Below are 9,998 nucleotides of genomic sequence, written 5' to 3' on the forward strand. Positions count from 1 at the left end.
TTAGCTAACCTTGACAATGGCACTAGGAAACTTCAGTGTCTTTATATGCATAATTGAAGGTCTATCTTAGTGGTAGTGATTGTGGAAGGCTGGTTTTCTTAATCAACTTTCTCAGAGGAATTCATTACCTTGAAACCTGTGCCTAATAAGAGATGTTTTTAGCTTTTGAAGTTCAACTAATTTCCATGAAGGGATACCATTACTAAGCAACAGATTCTGTGGAGTGTCTCTTGAGGGGTAGAAGCTACAGTACATACAAAAAGTAAAAGAAAATTCCAGTACCAGAAGCAGCAGGGAAAATAATTGATGAAATGCCGTCCTAGATAGACCTAATATCACATACAGCATATCTGTCGAGAAGAGGCTTCTTGGAGGCCAGTCCTATACTGTGGAATGAACTCCAGGAACTAAGGTCCATCACCATCTCTGCTCTAAGTGCAAGGTGCATTTCTTTGACCTTGTGTTCTCTAACATAAATACATAGCAACATATACACTTAAGAAAAAAAACAAAGCAAAGCACTACATTAAACAGGCACAGTTCACCCCCAGAGGAGAGCGAACCACACATGCCACATGTTAGTCACATCGCTTAATGAACTACTGGAAGACACAGAGATATTATGGTGATGAGGATGGTATAGGAATCTATATAGAGTAGAATAGAATACAGGAATGATTGCTTCTTAGGCCGTAAAGCATAATGTCACTTGTCCATATTGGCTTTTCTGTCTGGTTTTACTATGGCTAAGTGTACACTGGCACTTTTGTCAGTATAACTTATGTCACTCAAGGGTGTGAAAAAAAAATCCCTCTGAGTGACATAAGTTACACCGACAGACGTGCCAGTGTGGTAGGAGACGCTCTCCTGCCTACATAACTGCCGCTGCTTGTTGGAGGTAGTTTAATTATGTCAATAGGAGAACTCTCTCCCGTCTCCATAGAGCAGTTACATGAGCGATCTTACAGCGGCACAGCTATATCGATACAGCTGTGCCTCTGTGAGCTTGCCAGTGTAGACCAGGCCTATGTTAGAGTGGAACCTTATATATGCATCGTGGCTGGAATTATGACAGCTAAACTTTCTAGAGCCTTTGACACTTGTGTACTTTTTGTTTGACTTTGTCCTAGTGGCGACCCTAGATACTAGAAGTAGGTGAGCCTGCAGAAAACTAAACATAAGACCCCCCCCGCCCCAAGTTTCCCTATGAATTTGAATTTGTTTTGACCCTGTCCGTGTCATTTTTGTGTTCAGTTTGAGCAAACATTCAAGCTCTGTCCAGATTACTGGCACAAATTTTGCATTATGTGAATTTCAGTATTCATGGCAGAAATGTTTTACATAGTATTGTTTTTCTTACCTGATTGGATTACTATGTGATTTAGGTGACTAATTCCAGATAAGCCGTCCAGTATACATTTTGGATGACTATGATCAAGCCAGGAAGTAAAACATTCTAAAAGACAGATTTGACAAATTTGAATAATAAGTACATTCAAGCATATCACCATCTAGTCATGAATGTTCCAGAGAGAGAGAGAGAGAGAGAGAGAGTGAGGCAATCTTCAGTACATTTGTCAAATTAGTGGTTGCCCAGTGATGGGATGAATCAATGAGTAATCAAAGCTCCTGGTTCTACGATGCCTCCTCCCAATCTAACATCCAGTCATGCCCTAAAGCAGCAGGAGACAGATCTCATTTAGGCTACTACCTCGTTCAGCTGAAAAGTCCCTGAAAAATCTGCCTATACAACATGTTCTCAACAAAGGAAAAAAGCTAGACTCTTACCATAATATTACCCACCCCTCTGAAGCAAAGCAAAACAAACAAATTGAAACACACCCATGTCTGAAACACATTGTTACTCTGATACTGGGCCTCTCTTGAGCACCACCTGCCAGTTATGACAAATTGTTCCAGGCTGGGTGGTGCATTTTATATGTGAACCAATTATAAGGACTAGGCTGAGACAACCAGACTCAAACCCACAGGGCATTAATAGTGGCATCAAGTTAAGCCACAGCATAGCACTCCAGCTGGTGTAAACATGCCTGTCTTCTGAAAGCAGAAATACTGACTTCTTGTCTTCTCAGATATGCTTCAATATGTTGATCTTTCAAACAATTTTTTGTTTAATATAATAATAGATTCAGGCTTGATCCTGAACCACAAATGTTGTGGAAGTTCAGGTCTGAACTGGATCCAAACTGGAAATGACTGAATCTGAATCCCTACTAACTTTAGAGGAGTTCAGATCTACATCTGTATGTGAATTTCACAGCTCATTTCTATTTAAAGATCACATTCTATATCTGCTGGATGTATTATATATGCCAAATATCATTAACTTTTCAAAAATTATTGAGCTACTAAAAAACAGGAGTTCTCTTCTTGACTGTATCATCAGTCTGTTACAAGTTTTGGATCCTTTTAATTATGAAATAAGAAGAGGTAAGATATGCTCACTGATTAATTGACCACACAGATTATATGTCCAGTCCTGGCACAATTAAAATTTTAAAATACTGCTATAGATCATTTAAATATCTACATTTGATTATTCTATTGCAGAGAAGTTTGGGTCACAAATACCTGGGAAATGTCTTCATTTTTAAAAAATGTACAGTATCTACATAATTTAGTGGTTGCATCTGTTGACTTCAAAGGAGCAAGTAGAAGGAGACATTCCTTTTGATATTGTGTGTTGGATTTAATCAGAGAGCAGTTAACATGTTACATAGGCTTCAGCATGCTGAAAATAACTGTGATGTTCCCTGTCCCTTTTTATTACTCAAAGTATAAATTGCCATAATCAGTTACAGAGTATGTTCATGCACTAGATCTAAAGGAACCTGAAATCCACAATGATGTGTGAAACGGTGAATATAATATAAAATCTAGAGATGAGACCAAGCTCCTGAAAAACAAGCTTCTGGATCTGAAGCCTTATACAGATCTTACTCGGGCTTAAATGGTTCGTAGATCCTTTTGTTGTGCATCTGAGGGTACATCTACACTACAGGGGGGAGTCGATTTAAGATACGCAAATTCAGCTACGTGAATAGCGTAGCTGAATTTGACGTATCGCAGCCGACTTACCCCGTTGTGAGGACGGCGGCAAAATCGACTTCTGCGGCTTTCTGTCAGCGGCGCTTACTACCACCTCCGCTGGTGGAGTAAGAGCACCGATTTGGGGATTGATTGTCGCGTCCCGACGGGACGCGATAAATCGATCCCCGAGAGGTCGATTTCTACCCGCCGATTCAGGCGGCTAGTATAGACCTAGCCTGAGAGTGCTTAATGGGGTGTGGTAGTATAAAGGGTTTTTTTGCCTGTTTTCCCATATAGAGAATTTGAGAGAATAATTTTTTCTCTAGGCTTGTTTTGTTTTTAAAACCGTCCTTTAAAATGTGATACATTATATGAAATTTTAAAAGATGGTTTGAAAGCACCGTAGAGGAAAATGTAGTCTCAATTTTTGGAGGTTTTAAAATCCTGGCTTCATCCATGCCACAAATGGCTTATGCAGGTGATCCCATCCCACAGCATCACTTGTTCTCTGTATGCCATCTACTTTATAGGAAAAGATTTTAGAAATATTTTAGAGAGGTGCAAAATTTTGGGTGTTATTTTTGTTTATATTTCCATCAATAAAGCCAGAATTTCTTAGTTACAATGGGACAATTTCTGCTCATTTACAACAGTGTAAATCTGGAACAAATTAATTGATTTCAGTATAATTGCTCTGGAGGTACCTAGGTATAACTCAGTAGGATTTGGCTCCATCAGCTCAGTTTAGTCTAGATCTCAGAGACAGAGGAAAAGTAAATAAAACTTAGAAAAGGTATGTTACGTATTTTAATGGTATTTTGTCTCTGTGTATATTAGTGCTCCAGTTTTAAGGTCTGATACCTCAAGCCATTTCAGGGCTAGAAGCAAATTCTGTCTATTTAATTGGAAAGCAGGGAATCTATCAAATCCAATAGCATGTTGCTACTTTTTCCAGTTCTGGTGGATATTGATAGATCAGACATGAAATCTGCCTGTGGTCCAGAACTAAATATGGTCAGTCCTCCATATCAGGCCAGTGTAATTTTTGGAGAAAAGAAGGAAATACTTTTTGTGGCTTTTATTATTGCTATTATTTATTATTTTATTTTTTATAAAGGCAACTGTTTAAAGCTGAAGAAGATTTGGGATGTTAAAAGTAGTACTAGCTGAAAAAGATTTTAGGGCAGAGTGCAAGTGGAGAAGTCAAAGGTGGAGCTACTTCTCTAGTTGTGCAATTGGATATTACCTACCATTACCTATGTTGTGTACCTACAGATCTAATATATAATCAATGTATTTGTTAATTATCTGTTTTATGGGAGAATTCCCTTGTCATACAGGCTGTGAAAGAGAATATTCATGATAATAATTTTTAATGACAGAATATTAACAATTTGCCCCAAACAGGGTGGTGGCAGCATATTCACATCATCAGATTTGCAGCATTCCCAAAGCTATCTGGGAAAACAAAGCAGCCTTTACTATTCCATTTCAACAGCTTTAATTCACACTGTTCTCTAAAGCCAGACTGTCCTGATTGCTGGCTGCCTAGCAAATTACTTTACAAGACAGAGAAAAATAAGCATGCTTGTAGGATGAGTCTGAATAAATCACACAGACTAGGATGACCTTCTGAGTACCAAGGCTTGATTAATAATGTATTCATGATCTGTGGATCACTTTTCTTCTCCAGAATTCAGGAATACTGCTTAATGACAAGCTTTGATAAATAAGAGATTTGCATTTGTTTTCCTTTAACTGGAGTACACCATGATAGTGATAGCATATTTTAACTTTTTCCCTGTGTTCCTATTCAGGAATATTTTATCTAAGTAGTCATCAGTCCTCCATAAACCATGTGCTTTGACCAGTACTGTGTCCTACTGAACTCAGTGCACATCAGAAGACTATAGGTAATGTAGTTTAGGAGAGAATGCAGGGGTGTGTATACATATATATATTGTGATGGGGCAAGGCCAGATGGCTACAGTAAAGTAGTGAGGAACAGGTATGTTAGCCCCAGGCTAAACAAATCCTTGGTACCATGGTAACCAAATGGCAGTTGCTCCAGGCTAATCAAGACACCTGGGGCCAATTAAGATCCTTCTCAAAGGCAGGAGAGACAGCTAGATTGATTGGGACACCTGAAGCCAATCAAGGCCTGGCTGGAACTAGTTAAAAGCCTCCCAGTTAGTCAGTGTGGTGTAGGTGTCAGGAGCTATAGGAGGGAGCTGTGCTGTTGGAGGAATGAAGTAGTATGAATCCGTATCAGGTGCAAGGAAGGAGGCCCTGAGGTAATTGTGAAGAAGATATTGAGTGGGGGCTGCTGTGGGGAAGTAGCCCAGGGAATTGTACACGCCCTATTTCCAAAAAGTCAGCTTTCATAGCTGCTAAGTTTAGGGTCCCTGGTCTGAAGCTTGGAGTAGAGGGTGGGCCCGGGCTCCCCCCTCCCCTCCCTGATTAATCACTGATACTGGGAGACAACAGAGACTGTGTGAGGGAGGGTTGTTTCTCCTCACCTCCCTTGCTGGCTTATGATGAAAATGGCTCAGTAGACTGTGACCCTTGCCTCTAGAGAGAGAAGGGCTATGTGGAGGGTCACAGTGAGCCTCTGAGGCTAGCAAAAATCCATCAGGAAACGCTGGACCCACGGAGTCAAGGACAGAACTTTGTCATTATATATATAACAGAATCTGATTTTATGTTGCCTTTCATACCTAGTGTATCTCAAAATGCTTTATAAGGAAATGACTTGGACAATGGTAAGGCAGAAAGAGCATGACCTCAGCCATGAATCCTCTCCTGGAGTTAGGAGCCTTAGCCAGGTCAGGCCGTACTCTCAAAAAAATGAGAAAAAGGAGCTGCCAGCGCCACCAGACCTCTCTCCCCTTATATTTTCAATAGTCCAGGGACTTAAACTTGGGTTTGCCACATGAATGCCCTAACCACCAGGCTGTGGAGTCAATCTCTCACACTTGTTCTCTGACCCAATAAATATTTAAATAATATATAAAAAATGGAACACCTTCAACAAGCAAGAGACCGACCCCAGCATACTTCATAGTCCAGTGATTAGTGCACTTCTCTGGGAGGTGGGAGACCTGGGTTAAAGTCCCTGGTCCATGTGGGTATCTGAACCTGAGTCTTCCACATCTGGCTGAATCCTCTAACCATTGGGTTATTGGTATAAGGAGGCGGCTACTGCCTCCTTATTTTGTGCAGGTATTGATCTGGTAGGTAGCCTCTGAGAATGCCTGCTGGACCAGGGGCTGCAGGCAAGATAGGTGGGGGAGCACCTAGTTTGAGGATCCCACTGGGAGCTGGGCATAGGGTGACCAGACAGCAAATGTGAACAATTGGGACAGGGGGTGGGGGGAAATAGGAGCCTATATAAGAAGATGACCCAAAAATCGGGACTGTCCCCATAAAATCGGGACATCTGGTCCCTAGCTGGGCACCAAGCTCCTCAGCTGGGTCAGGATACAGGTGGCTGTGCACATGCGTGCAGACAGAAATTTAGATGCCTCGGGGACTCTACTGGCAGAAACTTAGGCCTGGTCTACACTGGGGGTGTGTGGGGGGGATTGATCTAAGTTATGCAACTTCAGCTACATGAATAATGTAGCTGAAGTCGATGTACTTAGATCTACTTACCATGGTGTCTTCACTATGGTGAGTCGACTGCTGCTGCTCCCCCGTCGACTCTGCCTGTGCCTCTCGACGAGCTGGAGTACAGAAGTCAACGGGAGAGCACTCCTGGGGATCGATTTATCGCATCTAGACTAGATGCAATAAATCGATCCCGTCTGGATCGATCGCTGCCTGCCGATCCAGCCGGTAGTGAAGACCTACCCTTAGGTGCGTATGGGCTTTAGAGGCCTATGGGGTTAGGTGTTAGCTGAGTGGAGGTTTCAGATTTAAATTTTAGACTTGGACACTTAAAGTGGCAGTTAGGCATCTAAATTCATAGCCTCTAGTGTCTCCCTGATGAATCAACATTAATATTTTCTTTTATTCACTATAACCAAGTACATGTTTGCTTTCACAGGCTTGTATTTGCAATGTAGCAAAAGAGCCTATTACAGATATTTTTCTGAACATAAATACACTTTATTATCACATCTTGTCTACTTCCCAGTAAACAGTAATGTGAGACACAAAACTAACTGTTATTTCACTTACCTGCTCCTCGCATGTCTTCCAAATTGCACCTGCTTTGTCTACTGCCAAAAGCAAAGCTTTAACTGCTGTCAACCTTTCAAAAGCAATACAAGTGTGGAAAAGTAAGCAGAGTTCAATCTGCCTTATCAAGTATCTTTTGCAGCAATCTTATTCTAGAATTGTTGTGGTTGTTGATGTAGAAAGCTGACCTAAGGTGCCACAAGTACTCCTGTTCTTCTTTTTGCGGATACAGACTAACACGGCTGCTACTCCAAAAACAGAATGTGAATTTCAGATACAAGATTAGGGCAGCAGTACAGGAAACTTGTATGTATATATTTTTAAAGAATATCCTTCATCTTTATACTGTACTTACATTGTCCAGCAGTATCAGCCTTGTTTGCAGGGGTGAAGAAGTCAGCATGTATGCTCTGACTGTTTTGTGCCACTCCAGTGTTGCAAAGCAACCATAAACCCAGTTTACCTAGCTAGTTAAGCTGGGTTTACTGTTACTTTATATCATCATGGGCACATGGCAGTGAAAGTGAATCTAGCACATAGTTTATAAGAACAAACCATCTGTGAAAGAATCTAGTTTTTCATCCATTAATCTGTTGAGCAGTGTTTCCTTTGTCACAACGGTATCAGTACATGGGAAACACGGAAGCTTCTGTTTCAAAGTGGATTATGCCTTTGTGCCATTTAAGATGATTTGATATGATCATTGATAGATATGTTTGTCAGAATTAAATGATCATTCCTATTTTATGAAGCTATGGGGTTTCTTTTAGTTCCTTCGCTGAATTGCAATCTTAGTGAACCTGTAGTTATCTCTGTGCCCTACAAGGCATGCATACCAATATGCCACAATTAGGACCTGAGCTTGTGAGGTGCTGAGCACCCTCAGATCAATGGGACTAATCATGAGAATAAGGTTTATAGGATTGGGTCCCTACCTTGTAGCAATATGGCAAACACCATGTGTATTGTAGACATAGTAATTATGTAATTAAGCAGATGTAGCAGGTAATTACACTTGGAAATATCAAGTAATTCAAAGGTTAATTACTATGTAACTTGTTTATTAAACAGAACATATTGTGTTTATGCAAGACAGAACCACATAATTACCCAGAAACTATTAAATACACATAATTATCCCGTGATTATTACAAGGTCCTTACCATGTACTTGTAAGGAGTCAGAATCCTTTGTGGGTATGATTCATTTGTGGTAGGAGCTAGGAATTTTAAACACCACCCACTTTGTGCATTGACCCTGTGCAGCAAGGCTGCACTCAGAGGTACAAAGGGTTTGAAGGTCACTTCAACTGAAATATGACTGGTCAGTGTGTTGTAACACCTGTCTTCTTTCTTGGGTATACTTAGGTGCTTAGGCTGTGGTTTCCATGAACACTGATGTCCCTGATGTCCTTTACATTATTTCAAGTGCAGGAACAATTGCTGACATTCCTAAGTGCTCTCTCCCTAAGTTATTGAGTTAACAGTTCTCAGACTTAGCAGTGTGATTCTTCCAGAAAACCTTGGAGTTTCTCTGAACTGCCGCACTTTACTTTCTTACTATAGTTTACTCTGTTATTGTTTGCAGGGGTTAATGTCTTTGTTTCACTCTTTACCTTTCTGACTTTGACTTTCAAATTTTAAAATGAAAAATAAGCTATTACTAAAGCTTTTGCTAAGGCAGATACTGTGAGGTGGTTATTAATGCTGTTGCTATCAAATGTTCTAGCTACTATTTTTATGCAGTGTAATTAATATATTATTTACATAAACCTCTTTTATAACTGCTTCTGTGAGAGAGAACTTGTATACATTAATTTTGTATTGCTTTTGAAAATACTGTACACAGAAATCGTAGCTCTGCATCTTATGCTCCAAGCTATGATTAGTGGCATTTATGTCTCTTAGCTGTCTTCTCCAAGAGTACTTCTAACACATTCAGCCAATTACCCCTTCAATTGTTCCCACAATCTGTGCACCAGAAGAATGAACCTTCTGTTGTTAGATACTGTGCATGAGAACTTAAATATGTCTGTGATGGGAAACAATATGAACTCGCAATATACTGAAGCCAAGGCTATTCTAACCTAGTGCTGTGCTAAATAAGGTGGAAGAAATGCTGTCAAATATCTCTTTTCATGTGCTTTTATTATCAACTAGCCTATTCCTACAGTGGGACAGGCAAGATACATTTCTAGGAGCCCTTTCCAAGCTTTAAAACCTGCCAGCACAACTGGGACTAATTAGCAGACAGGTCTGCAGTCTCATCCGACTGATTCTTCCCCAAGGATTGAATGGGGCACTGAACTGTACTTTCACCCTTGTATTCCAGGTAAGAATGAAAGCCCACTGGTAAGGCAGGAACAGGTACTTAGTAAGCTTGCACTGCCAGATGTAGGTGTTCTGGGGCAGATTTTCAAGAGTACTGATTGCCCAGCAGATTCAGCTCAGAACTTTGAGAGCTGCAGGTTGCTGATCTCTTTTGAAAATCTGGCCCATGTGGCTAAACAGACACCAGTTTCGGAGCTGTCTGAGGACTAAAATTCACTTTTAAAAGAAGGGGGATGATCAGGAAAAGAAATACACTTATTCATATATTGTCTTGTTAAAAATACAAATGATTCTTACATTTTCTTAGATATTAGAATTGCCACTGAAAGGATTCCAGTTATTGCATTTCAGTGGAGGTGGAGCTTATTATATTCAAAATTTGTAATGCTGCAAAGGCACAATCATATCAATCAATGTCAGCTATGGGAAAAACAA

The sequence above is a fragment of the Malaclemys terrapin genome, chromosome 3 (assembly GCF_027887155.1).
Source record: "Malaclemys terrapin pileata isolate rMalTer1 chromosome 3, rMalTer1.hap1, whole genome shotgun sequence".
Classification (NCBI taxonomy): domain Eukaryota; kingdom Metazoa; phylum Chordata; order Testudines; family Emydidae; genus Malaclemys; species Malaclemys terrapin.